The following is a 14,600-nucleotide window of genomic DNA, read 5'->3' as shown; positions in this document are numbered from 1 at the left end:
GTAATTGAGAGGAGTTACAGGGAAGTAGTCACACCTCAGGTGCAGGAAAAAGGTAGATGGGTTACAGTCAGGGGACGGAAAGGGAACAGGCAGACAGTGCAGGGATCCCCTGTGGCCGTTCCCCTCAAAAACAAGTATACCGTTTTGGATACTGTTGGGGGTGACGACTTACCAGGGGTAAGCCATGGGGTACAGGTCTTTGGCACAGAGTCTGTCCCTGTTGCTCAGAAGGGAAGGGGGGAGAGGAGGAGAGCATTAGTCATTGGGGACTCCATAGTTAGGCGGACAGATAGGAGATTCTGTGGGAACGAGAGAGACTCGTGGTTGGTGTGTTGCCTCCCAGGTGCCAGGGTCTGTGGTGTCTCGGATCGTGTTTTCGGGATCCTTAAAGGGGAGGGAGAGCAGCCCCAAGTCGTGGTCCACATAGGCACCAACGACATAGGTAGGAAAAGGGATGGGGATGTAAGGCAGAAATTCAAGGAGCTAGGGTGGAAGCTTAGAGCTAGAACAAACAGAGTTGTTATCTCTGGTTTGTTACCCGTGCCACGTGCTAGCGAGGCGAGGAATAGGGAGAGAGAGCAGTTGAACACGTGGCTACAGGGATGGTGCAGGAGGGAGGGATTCAGATACCTGGATAATTGGGGCTCATTCTGGGGTAGGTGGGACCTCTACAAACGGGATGGTCTACACCTGAACCAGAGGGGTACCAATATCCTGGGGGGGGAAATTTGCTAATGCTCTTTGGGAGGGTTTAAACTAATTCAGCAGGGGAATGGGAACCTGAATTGTAGCTTTAGTGTACAGGAGGTTGAGAGTAGTGAGGTCATGAATAAGGTTTCAAGGTCGCAGGAGTGTACCGGCAGGCAGGAAGTTGGATTGAAGTGTGTCTACTTCATTGCCAGGAGCATCCGGAATAAGGTGGGTGAACTTGCAGCATGGTTTGGTACCTGGGACTTCGATGTTGTGGCCATTTCAGAGACATGGATAGAGCAGGAACAGGAATGGTTGTTGCAGGTTCCGGGGTTTAGATGTTTCAGTAAAATCAGGGAAGGTGGTAAAAGAGGGGGAGGTGTGGCATGGTTAGCCAAGGACAGTATAACGGTGGCAGAAAGGACGTTTGATGAGGACTTGTCTACTGAGGTAGTATGGGCTGAGGTTAGAACCAGGAAAGGAGAGGTCACCCTGTTGGGCGTTTTCTATAGGCCTCTGAAAAGTTCCAGAGATGTAGAGGAAAAGATTGCAAAGATGATTCTGGATAGGAGCGAAAGTAACAGGGTAGTTGTTATGGGGGACTTTAACTTTCCAAATATTGACTGGAAATGCGATAGTTCGAGTACTTTAGATGGGTCAATTTTTGTCCAATGTGTGCAGGAGGGTTTCCTGACACAGTATGTAGATAGGCCAACAAGAGGTGAGGCCACATTGGATTTGGTACTGGGTAATGGACCAGGCCAGGTGTTAGATTTGGAGGTAGGTGAGCACTTTGGTGATAGTGACCACAATTCGGTTACATTTACTTTAGCGATGGAAAGGGATGGGTATATACTGCAGGGCAAGAGTTATAGCTGGGGGAAAGGCAATTAGGCAAGATTTAGGATGCATAGGATGGAGAAGGAAACTGCAGGGGCTGGGCACAATTGAAATGTGGAGCTTGTTCAAGGAACAGCTACTGCGTGTCCTTGAGAAGTATGTACCTGTCAGGCAGTGAGGAAGTGGTCAAGCGAGGGAACCATAGTTTACTAAAGAAGTTGAATCTCTTGTCAAGAGGAAGAAGGAAGCTTATGTAGAGATGAGGCGTGAAGGCTCAGTTAGGGCGCTTGAGAGTTACAAGTTAGCCAGGAAGGACCTAAAGAGAGAGCTAAGAAGAGCCAGGAGGGGACATGAGAAATCTTTAGCGGGTAGGATCAAGGAAAACCCTAAAGCTTTCTATAGGTATGTCAGGAATGAAAGAATGACTAGAGTAAGATTAGGGCCAGTCAAGGACAGTAGTGGGAAGTTGTGCATGGAGTCTGAAGAGATAGGAGAGGCGCTAAATGAAAATTTTTCGTCAGTATTCACACAGGAAAAAGACAATGTTATCGAGGAGAATACTGAGATACAGGCTATTAGACTAGATGGGATTGAGGTTCATAAGGAGGAGGTGTTAGCAATTCTGGAAGGTGTGAAAATGGATAAGTCCCCTGGGCCGGATGGGATTTATCCTAGGATTCTCTGGGAAGCTAGAGAGGAGATTGCAGAGCCTTTGGCTTTGATCTTTATGTCGTCATTGTCTTCAGGAATAGTGCCAGAAGACTGGAGACTAGCAAATGTTGTCCCCTTGTTCAAGAAGGGGAGTAGAGACAACCCTGGTAATTATAGACCAGTGAGCCTTACTTCGGTTGTGGGTAAAGTGTTGGAAAGGATTATAAGAGATAGGATTTATGACCATCTAGAAAGGAATAATTTGATTAATGATAGTCAACACGGTTTTGTGAAGGGTAGGTCGTGCCTCACAAACCTTATTGAGTTCTTTGAGAAGGTGACCAAACAGGTGGATGAGGGTAAAGCGGTTGATGTGGTGTATATGGATTTCAGTAAAGCGTTTGATAAGGTTCCCCACAGTAGGCTATTGCAGAAAATACGGAGGCATGGGATTGAGGGTGATTTAGCGGTTTGGATCAGAAATTGGCTAGCTGTAAGAAGACAGAGGGTGGTGGTTGATGGGAAATGTTCTTCCTGGAGTTCAGTTACTAGTGGTGTACCTCAAGGATCTGTTTTGGGGCCACTGCTGTTTGTCATTTTTATAAATGACCTGGATGAAGGCGTAGAAGGATGGGTTAGTAAATTTGCGGATGACACCAAAGTCGGTGGAGTTGTGGATAGTGCGGAAGGATATTGCAGGTTACAGAGGGACATAGATAAGCTGCAGAGCTGGGCTGAGAGGTGGCAAATGGAGTTTAATGCAGAAAAGTGTGAGGTGATTCACTTTGGGAGGAGTAACAGGAATACAGAGTACTGGGCTAATGGTAAGATTCTTGGTAGTGTGGATGAGCAGAGAGATCTCGGTGTCCATGTGCATAGATCACTGAAAGTTGCCACCCAGGTTGATAGGGTTGTTAAGAAGGCGTATGGTGTGTTAGGTTTTATTGGTAGAGGGATTGAGTTTCGGAGCCATGAGGTCATGTTGCAGCTGTACAAAACTCTGGTGCGGCCGCACTTGGAGTATTGCGTACAGTTCTGGTCACTGCATTATAGGAAGGATGTGGAAGCATTGGAAAGGGTGCAGAGGAGATTTACCAGGATGTTGCCTGGTATGGAGGGAAGGTCTTATGAGGAAAGGCTGAGGGACTTGAGGCTGTTTTCGTTAGAGAGAAGAAGGTTAAGAGGTGACTTAATAGAGACATACAAGATGATCAGAGGATTAGATAGGGTGGACAGCGAGAGCCTTTTTCCTCGGATGGTGATGGCTAGCACGAGGGGACATAGCTTTAAATTGAGGGGTGATAGATATAGGACAGATGTCAGAGGTAGGTTCTTTACTCAGAGAGTAGTAAGGGCGCGGAATGCCCTGCCTGCAACAGTAGTAGACTCGCCAACTTTAAGGGCATTTAAATGGTCATTGGATAAACATATGGATGATAATGGAATAGTGTAGGTTAGATAGACTTCAGATTGGTTTCACAGGTTGGCACAACATCAAGGGCCGAAGGGCCTGTACTGCGCTGTAATGTTCTATGTTCTATGTTCTATGTTCTAATCATCTTTGTCATTTTCTGTTAACCACTCTCTTTGTATGATGGATGTGTTCTTGGGGTCCCAATTAGTTTTAATAATGTGGTAAGTTAGTTTCTTACGTTTTCCTGCTAGGAATTGTGTGAGGGCACCCTCTATTCCCCAAACCAGTTCCTTTCTTCCATGGCCATTTTTTGTAATATTAGTAGATTAACAGATGGGCAGATTTCAATGGCTCCCTGCCCCACTATTGAAGCATGCCTTTGGTTTTGTCTGTACGCTATTACGGAGGGAAAATTTGTCAGGTCTTACTAGCCTGTCTGTTTCAGTAAAGTCCTATTATGTGGGTGACACTTTCAGAGGTCCACTTCTTCCCTCATGGCTCTGACTTGGAGTGACTCCCAGTTTACTAAACCATCCAAGAGGTTGCTTGTCTTGCCTCTACATCAAGATATCCCTTAATGTGGCCCATAACTTTGATCTAGAGTAACCCAGTCGATCTGTTTTGCTGAAGTCCTACTAGGTGCGTGATCATTCTCAGACCTCCCACGCCCCACCCTTGAGGCATGATTTGGAGTGTCTCCCAGTTTATTTAAACGCCCAAGAGGTTTCTCTCCTTGCCTCTACTTTGAGACATTCCTGAAGTTGGCCTGTGGCTGTCCTGGAGTCACGGCACTGACTAATCCATCACCTACTGCCCTTTGACACCAAGTGGACCCTTTCTTCTAAGGTTTGGATTTGAGATTGTAAGGGGACAGTGAACGAGCCAGAGTTACAAGCCACTATTAAAAAAGGCATTCATCTAGTCTGGTCCCTTTGTCCATTGGTGGTCCATACTTCCTGTACTCAGCTTGCAGTGCCAAATTGTTGGGGTGGAATGACTAAATGAATCACTCGACACTAATGTCCATTTCATTGTCAAAGAATTTTATTATTGTACACTGGTGGGGAGAGAGTCTCTGGCAGCCCAGGAGCTTCTCCACTGAACAAAGGGAAATACACTTTCTATATATCGTTTGTTAGGTTGGCTTTGGTTGTTACAAACCAATCATATTATTAATTGATTATGCACACATCCAATCAGGTTCATCATGTGACTATATGATCAGTCCATTGACAGTTTTAGGTCCTCCCATGATGTCACGATGTTTACCAGACCCCTCTACCTATTATCCTTGGGCCTTCACAATATGTCTTATTCAACCACATTCCACACAGCACTCCATGATAATAAGAGTAAGTCACTTCAATCTGCCTTAGACTGAAATTTTGCAGGAATAGTTATGTCCCATAATGGCAGTACATTTAAAACTCCATTTTGATGTTTGATAGGTGGCCATACTTTGTTATATTACTTTGCTATAGAATACAAAATGTTACTACAGGTAACTCCTTCCATGGTTCTCTACACAAGCATCTACATCTGTTTTTGTGTAACAGACTCCATTGTATACATTTTACAAGATTCTTTCTGTGTTATCTTTTTCTAATTACCTTGGATATATTCCGTCTATGAAGGCATCTAATTATTCTAGCTTACAGTTTCCAAACTGTGTAAGCTGCTGTTTCAGCTAAAAATCTTCCCCAGCCGGTTTATATCAACTGAAAACCACTTTTGGCCATTTAATGTTGCTTTAGCCATGGGCAAACCTAACAGCTGTAACTGGTGCCACATACAGGACACCTAGTGAATGCTGCTGTCCACCTTTGCAGTGGCTCCTACCTTCAGAACCCAGCCAATGTCTCTAAATGCCGGTGAATGTGGAGGTGTCCTACAAATTGGCCACCTCCACATTCCATAACATGACTTGACGCTGATGGCCTTACAGCTGAGATGTGTGGGGTAGGAACCTGAAGATTGCCTTAAATGCTATAAATCCAGATGATTCTGACCATAACCACTTTTATTACCTCCAGATCAGACTACTGTTAGCATGCTTCTCATCTCTCAAAAGATAACCAATGAGGAAATGAAATAAAACAAATATGGGCATTGATGAACCTACATCAGCCTTAATGTCCCATGTTATATCCATGTTGCTCACTTATGGCCTCCATGTTATGTTTTGCTTTGGATGACGAATTGTCTTTGTGTCACAAGATATTCTGCTCAGTCAGTGAAAATTGTGTTAACTCAGTCTATTGAAAATACCAGAGGGAACATGCCCAAGATGGGTAGTCCCATGGCATTCCACATAAAAAATGCAAACTATTTGTAACAGCTTAGCTGTCAGTGGGAGAATATTAAGCATAGCAGAAAACAAAAGGGAAGCAATTTTATCTGCAAGTAAATTAAAATGCAATAACTCAAAGTAAAACACAGCAAAACAAAAATTACAGAGTAAGTTCAGAATCAAATGTTTTATGTTGCGTTCTTACAATATGGCTTAATGATTCATTCTTCATGTCCTACTAGAAACTAATCTAATCCAGTCTGTCAGCCACAGCCGAGTGGGAAGTTCTACATGCAGACATAGTTGCAATTTTTTTGTGACATGCTTGAACAAAAGCTGTCACTTTAGTGCCATAGCAAAAGATGGTTCGACCATGGGAGGTCTGTATTTTAGATAAGATTGTCCTCTCAGCTGGAAGTAAAACAAAATACTCACAAGAGAAGAGGAATTTTCCGGTATTCTGATCAATGTTTCACCTTCAGCCAACATCAGAAAAAATATTGAGGAAATTTGTTAGGATAGTGTCACTTCTAGTGGTGCTCCACAGACTGGGGATTCTGTAAAGGGCAGAACTACTATAGGTTAAAATTGAATCAGAGATAGTAGGAACTGCAGATGCTGGAGAATCCGAGACAACAAGGTGCAGGGCTGGATGAACACAGCAGGCCAAGCAGCATCATAGGAGCAGAGAGGCTGACGTTTCGGGCCTAGACCCTTCATCAGAAAAGGGGGAGGGGAAGGGGGTTCTGAAATAAATAGGGAGAGAGTGGGAGGTGGATAGAAGAGGGATAGAGGAGAGGATAGGTGGAGAGGAAACAAACAGGTCGAAGAGGCGGGGATGGAGCCAGTAAAGGTGAGTGTAGGTAGGGAGTTAGGAAGGGGATAGGTCAGTCCAGGGAGGACGGACAGGTCAAGGGGGCGGGATGAGGTTGGTCGGTAGGAGATGGAGGTGCGGCTTGAGGTGGGAGGAGGGGATAGGTGGGAGGAAGAACAGGTTAGGGAGGCAGGGACGAGCTGGACTGGTTTTGGGATGCGGTAGGGGGAGGGGAGATTTTGAAACTTGTGAAATCCACATTGATACCATTGGGCTGCAGGGTTCCCAAGCGGAATATGAGTTGTTGTTCCTGCAACCTTCGGGTGGCATCGTTGTGGCACTACAGGAGGCCCAGGATGGACATGTCATCTGAGGAATGGGAGGGGGAGTTGAAATGGTTCGCGACTGGGAGGTGCAGTTGTTTATTGCGAACCGAGCGTAGGTGTTCTGCAAAGCGGTCCCCGAGCCTCCGCTCGGTTTCCCTGATGTAGAGGAAGCCACACCGGGTACAGCGGATGCAGTATACCACATCAGCAGATGTGCGGGTGAACATCTGCTTGATGTGGAAAGTCTTCTTGGGGCCTGGGATGGGGGTGAGGGAGGAGGTATGGGGGCAGGTGTAGCACTTCCTGCGGTTGCAGGGAAAAGTGCCGGGTGTGGTGGAGCTGGAGGGGAGTGTGGAGCGGACAAAGGAGTCACGGAGAGAGTTGTCCCTCCGGAAAGCAGATAAGGGTGGGGAAGGAAAGATATCTTTGGTGATGGGGTCGGATTGCAGATGGCAGAAGTGTCGGAGGATGATGCGTTGGATCCGGAGGTTGGTGGGGTGGTACGTGAGGACGAGGGGGATTCTTTTTTGGTTCTTATTGCGTGGACGGGGTGTGAGGGATGAGGTGCGGGAGATGTGGGAGACACGGTTGAGGGCGTTCTCGACCACCGAGGAGAGGAAGTTACGGTCCTTGAAAAACGAGGACAACTGAGATGTACGGGAGTGGAATGCCTCATCCTGGGAGCAGATGCGGCGGAGGCGAAGGAATTGGGAATAGGGGATAGCATTTTTGCAGGAAGGTGGGTGGGAGGAGGAGTATTCTAGGTAGCTGTGGGAGTCGGTGGGCTTGAAATGAATATCGGTTTCTAGGTGGTTGCCCGATATGGAGACAGAGAGGTCCAGGAAGGGGAGAGAGGTGTTAGAGATGGTCCAGGTAAACTTAAGGTTGGGGTGGAAGGTGTTAGTGAAGTGGATGAACTGTTCGAGCTCCTCGTGGGAGCATGAGGCGGCGCCGATACAGTCATCAATGTAACGGAGGAAGAGGTGGGGTTTAGGGCCGGTGTAGGTACGGAAGAGGGATTGTTCCACGTAACCTACAAAGAGGCAGGTGTAGCTTGGGCCCATGCGGGTACCCATGGCTACCCCCTTTGTCTGTAGGAAGTGGGAGGAATTGAAAGAGAAGTTGTTGAGTGTGAGGACGAGTTCAGCTAAGTGGATGAGGGTATCAGTGGAGGTCGACTGGTCGGGCCTGCGGGACAGGAAGAAGCGGAGGGCCTTAAGGCCATCTGCATGGGGAATGCAGGTGTAGAGGGACTGGACGTCCATGGTAAAGATGAGGTGTTGGGAACCGGGGAATTGGAAGTTCTGGAGGAGGTGGAGGGCGTGGGTGGTGTTACGGACATAGGTAGGGAGTTCCTGGACCAAGGGGGAGAAAATGGAGTCTAGATAGTTGGAGATCAGTTCGGTGGGGCAGGAGCAGGCGGAGACAATGGGTCAACCAGGGCATTCAAGTTTGTGGATTTTGGGAAGGAGATAGAAGCGGGCAGTGCGAGGTTGGGGAACGATGAGGTTGGAGGCCGTGGATGGGAGGTCACCTGAGGTGATGAGGTTGTGGATGGTTTGGGAGATGATGGTTTGGTGCTCAGGGGTGGGGTCATGATCAAGGGGGCGGTAGGAGGAGGTGTCGGAGAGTTGGCGTCTGGCCTCGGCGATGTAGAGGTCAGTGCGCCATACTACAACTGCGCCTCCCTTGTCCGCGGGTTTTATGGTGAAGTTGGGATTGGAGCGCGGACTGACCTATCCCCTTCCTAACTCCCTACCTACACTACTATAGGTTGCTTGCTTTGCAATCTGCATCTCATTCTTCAATTATGTCACTGCGAACACTGGCTGTGCAGGCAGTTGCCCATAGTATTGTCTGTCCTCAAGGGAACAATGTGAGTCTGTGCAATGCAAATTGCATTCACTCAAACAACTTTCTCCTCCATTGTCTAGTCACCTGCTTAATTCCTGTTTGTCAGACCTTGCTGTGTGCAAAACATCTGCTGCATCTTCCTGCTGTAAAGCATGTTAGGATATCTTGAGGTCATAAAAGGCATGATATAAATGCAAGTTCTTAAAGTTTAGGGGAAAATTATGTGTAAAATCCAGTTCTGTATTGTTACCATGATGTTAAGAATTTTAATTCAACAAACAATGAAGATTTCTTATAATCTAAAACCATTTTGATATACATTTGTCTCTTTTTCATTTGTTTGTATCTTGTCAGGTGATCCTCAATGTTGTTTCTCATTGTGAGTCAGACAGAATGATTTTTAGGAAGTGGACATGGTCATGCTCTGTGACAGAAGTAGGCTGTATCCATTTTATGTTACAAAATATTCAATTATCCTTTCATAAAAACTGCAGCCAGGCCAGCATAATCACATTTTTAAATTGACGCATTGGCTGCTTTTTTTGATGGGTTTTCCTTTGCCCTTTGGGATGGAAAGGTGTATTGAATGTATAATTCTCATGCAGTATTACTTATTAGTGATCCAAACACACCTGTGTGACATTAGATGGTATGCAATCATACTTGTTAGCATCCAATAAGTATATTTTATTTTGTGATCATCAATTTCCTACCCATTATAACATCAACTTATATTTATATAGCACCTTTAACATTTCCACACGTTCAGTTAATATAAAATCATGGATTAGTGAGGACAGCAATGGAAACCCCAGGCAATGCATGAGGGGTAGCGACTTAATATTTCAATAACTTTAATCTCAAGATGGTGAGGAAAATTATTTTAACGTATCTAAAAGAAACATTGGTGTGAGAGAGTTTTGGTCTACTTTATTCAGCAGGCCAGGCAGCACCAGAAGGGCAGGAAAGCCGACGTTTCTGGTCGGGACCCTTCTTCAGAAAAAGAAACAAAACTTCACATACTCTTGTGTATTGTGACCGAACTACATTTTTTTTCTTTATTCATTCACACGTTAAGGGCATCGCTGGCTAGGCAGCATTTATTGCCCATCCCTAATTGCCCAGAGGGCAGTTAAGAGTCAACCACATTGCTGTGGGTTTGGAGTCACATGTAGGCCAGACCAGGTAAGGATGGCAGTTTCCTTCCCTAAAGGATATTAGTGAACCAGATGGGTTTTTCTGACATTCGACAATGGATTCACGGTCATCATCACCGTGATCATCATATTCACGGTCATCGTCATATTGAAGATCTCAGAAGCACTTTACTCACATATTGACCCAAATCTTTTGTAATGTCTTTAGTTCATATTTCAATGTTAGGGAATACAGCAAAAATGTGTTCCACATAGAATGATTAAGGCACTCAGTTCAAGGACTTTGAATAGGATAACAACAATTCAAATCCTGTTGTTAGTTTCAAACAATATCAATGACATTTAAGAATAATAATTATTTTACTTCTGTATCAATTTATTTCCTTCAATAAAGCAATTTATTTGCTAAATATATGGGAGTAATCAGGAAAGTCTGATGAGCAACTTTTCTGCAACTTCAAAAAAAGAACAATAATTATTTCCATAGCTACTTAACCATTTAGCTTGCATATAATTGTACTGCATTTGGCATCTAGAAGGCATGAGGACTGCCAATGAAGTCTGCCTTGGTACTGTGAGCATGAATAAACAGTACTGGGAGAAGTCAGAGTTATGGCACCATGCAAACAATTTCTATTGCAAGCATGAGACATAAAAAAAAAATTTGATCCAGCCATTAACTGTAGTTCAATTAATATGAATGAGCAGGCTTCTCAGTAACCTGGGATTTGGTTATTTCTAGTTAATTCCAAAAATGCAAGTCCCTTCCTCTTTATGGATAATGGTTCACAAACAATGAACCACGTCTCTTGGCACACTGTGGTTCTGTTTTCTCTTGCAAACTGTGTGTTACGTAGCCCTGTATTTTCTGTTGTTCACTGTTGTAACACCAAGCAGGAAGTATAGATCATGGTATTCTCATTAAAAAGTCCATCTTCTCTACAATCTTCGTAGTTGTTAAAAAAATTTTCTGATTAACTTTCCATCTGATCTGCCAAGTGGATGTAAACAATCCCATAATACCATTATGAAGAGCAAAGGGGATCATTTCTGGTGTAATATTCCTGGCTGATATTTGTCTCTTAGCCAGACTGACTAAACCTAAGTTATCTGGCCATTATCCCTTCGTGGGACCTGACTGTGTGCACATTACCAGCCTCATTGCAATTCACCAGTGATTACACTTCAAACAGGACTTATTTAGCTGTAAAGCACTTTGGGATGCCCTGAGGTGGTGAGACCTATCATATAAATTCAAATCTGTCTGTTTGCAGCTATACAGCACTGTGCTGAGAACACAGGCTTTGACTATAAACTGTCATCTTGTGCCCAAGGGCCAGCTTGGTGTTGTGCACATTTTTCAAAATTGCCAAAAAAGTGTTTGCTACTTTTCCAATGAGTGTATCATGCATTGCATCAGGGGACAGTTTATCTGCTACTATGGGCCAAAGGTAGCAGAATTGGCTAATCACTTCCAGTCATGTATTATTTAGCACGATCCTGGGGTAGCAATGCAACATCTTATCCCTTGATCATGGTTTTCTTAATACTTGTAGTCAGGGAGAACATCTTACAGGCTTGGGACAGACAATCCATTCGACTTTGTAGTTGAGTTGCCAAGTGAGCGACTGGTGGAGATTTGTCAGGGTAGAGAGGTTCCCTGATCAGAATTCCTTCAACCAACTAAGCTACAGACAGGTAGACTTTCATCTGTCCACCTAATACCAACCTACAGGTTCAAACAGCAGATGTGAGCATTGCTTAAAACCGTACCTGGGTTGTACAGCAACGAGAAAATAACCATTTGGTTTGGAAATTAGAATATTAACACTATGTGTCTTGGTATAACCAATGACCCAGCAGCAAGAATAAGCAAGACACACCTATCTGCAACTTGTAGGACTGCAACTTGAACTAATGAGATTATGATTCAGGTTAAAGTTAAATAGAATTGTGATTTAACAGTTCCATGGGGAGAGAAAACTTTCTCTAGCACATGAAAGCTAAAAATCAGGATTCCAAAACCTTCATAAAGTCATTGTGGTTTCGTGACTTGTTTAATATTATGGTATTAGAGCTGTACAGTTCATCACAAAAATGAATGATTTCTTAATTAAACTTAGGGTTGTGGACTGCCTTAAACTGGAAGTTAATTCCAAATGCCAACTGCCAGTTCCATAGTATTGGACTCATTTTCCTTGGGGCTGGAAGAACTTAAAGTATTACAATCACATGAGTAAATTTCAATAACAAAACTCATAAGACTTTGAAGTAGTTTCCATCTTCTGTCTTGGGGAGTTCCATATTTCTAAGACTGGACGGTATTTTACACGGAACAGCAAAATCAGCACAAGATAACAGTAGCTGCATCACATATTCCATTTATTTTATTGTACAGATGGCACAAAGCCCATTTTACAAACATTTCCTTACAACATATAAGAATAAATTAGTCAGATGGCATTACAGTTGTAAAAAGATCACATTACTTTTATGTACTGTCAAAAATATATTTCATATATTATTTGACTTAACATAACTTACCACATCTTATAAAGCTAGAAAAGTAACTTGCTACAGAATATTACACAGTGAAGCTATTCAAACATGCTTTCATCTACCAAACACAGAAACTGAGCTGTAAAGGGAACAACAAACACCAATGAGCACAGGGGAAGAAACATATTGGTTTATTTTCTTGCTTGTACATTGGTTTTATTTTCTTATTATGCAGTGTTAGTAAATTAGGGTGAATAATCCAGGACATTTAATGTGGAAATGGGGGTGCAGGCCTGACAGAGGAATGGTTTATGGGGAGGTGGGAATGGAGGCAGGAATGGTAGTACAAGCCCTGTGAAATTACAGCACTTGAACTAAATCACAGTTCACTGTTACAGCACAAAGCCCTCCAGATTGTTCATAACGACCACTGACAAAGATGGTTCTGTATGGGACAGTTTTAAATTGTTTTAAGTAAATTATGCTGAACTGTTGGCAATTCAAAACTCAAAATGGTATTTGCTTTTACAATAGTGTTACTTTTTTGGTTTTGGTTATTGCAGTAATAAGAATACGGAATACTGCTTTAATCTTTTATGATCAAGTATCAAATAATTTAGAATTTGCTCTGCAACACCAAAGCCTTTGCAAGAAATTGCAGACTTTGGCCAGCGAATCATGATATTAGATATGATTCTGCCATATGTTAATAATACCATGAACTTTACTGAGATTTACTAAGCATGACAGATTTGACCTTTGAGCTTGGAGCAAATCCTTCTATATCCTATATTGAAATTAGGCTTGTGCATCTAATTGATTGATAATTACTTTATATAGCTGCAACGGATGACTCAAAGTTTGTGTAGTACTGCATATTCTCGTTTGGTAAAGCCAAAATAAGTAGAAGACATTAATTTTGCTCTGAACAAATTGTATAAATGATGCACAACTGATGTAGTCACAGCAAAGTAAACAAACTATGAAGAAAAATATAACAGACAAACGTCAATCTTTTACAGATATTCTTCAGTCATTGAAGAATGATATTAAGTTGACAACCAAACAACCTGATAGGAGGTAGAGTTTCTAAGGTCCTATTAAAATTTAAGGACTTCATGTCTGTCAATTTTTGTTACTCTCTTACAAATGTATATTGAAGGAGTTCATGTCATCTACAAGAATTGTAAGTTACTAAACAGTTTCTAAAGTTCAGCAAAAATATGAGAATGAAGCTTCGATAAGATCTCAGTAAAAATTATCATTGGATGTACTTGGTTTATGCTACAGTCTTGCTTTCTGTCAATAACAATGACCTTAATGAATCTGATTAAATCACACCCAAAATACAGCAAACCACCTTTATAAGGCCCACAGGTACTATAACTTTCTCATCTAATGCAACTCACCAATGGCTCCATCAATCAGACAGAATACATAAAATGCCTGAGAGCTTAATTTTCTCTGCATTATTATCAATGCACTGGCTAATGCATTTATGTTAAATTTCTGTCTGGGCTATTTTAATCCAGTAGTTCTAACCTGTTTATTTGTTTATAGATTAATGACTGTGTTAGAATAGCAGACACCTTAATGCAAAGGTATTAACCAGTTAATTGAAAACAGTGCCCCAGGTGAAATGAGCCTCATTCAGATAAACATAGAAAATGCTGGCAATATGCATCATTCAACCAGCGCAAAAAAAAACAATGGGTTAACCTCAGGGTGAGAATATTTATCAGAACTCAGATTTCTGTTGAAGGGTCACAACAGAAATGTAAGCTTGTTTTCCTATTTTAGACGTTGTGAATTATAATTGCTCCTCTTACTGTTTCAGATAGCCAAGATCCATAATTTTTATTTCTGATTTCACATGTAAATCACTCTCCCTATAACACTCTCAGAGTTTTAGTGGTCAAAGGATAGAATATTATTCTTGTAAAAGGTACATCTTCAGCTGACTCCATTATGTATCAAGCTGCTCACTTTACTTCAAGCTTAGATACCTGAAGAATTGTTGAAGATTTTATGATGGGCTCTTCGAAAATTGCATTGATATCTTAAA

This window comes from Rhincodon typus, chromosome 19, assembly GCF_021869965.1.
Source record: "Rhincodon typus isolate 14 chromosome 19, sRhiTyp1.1, whole genome shotgun sequence".
Classification (NCBI taxonomy): domain Eukaryota; kingdom Metazoa; phylum Chordata; class Chondrichthyes; order Orectolobiformes; family Rhincodontidae; genus Rhincodon; species Rhincodon typus.
The sequence above is the reverse complement of the archived record's forward strand: the minus strand, read 5'-3'. Positions refer to the sequence as shown.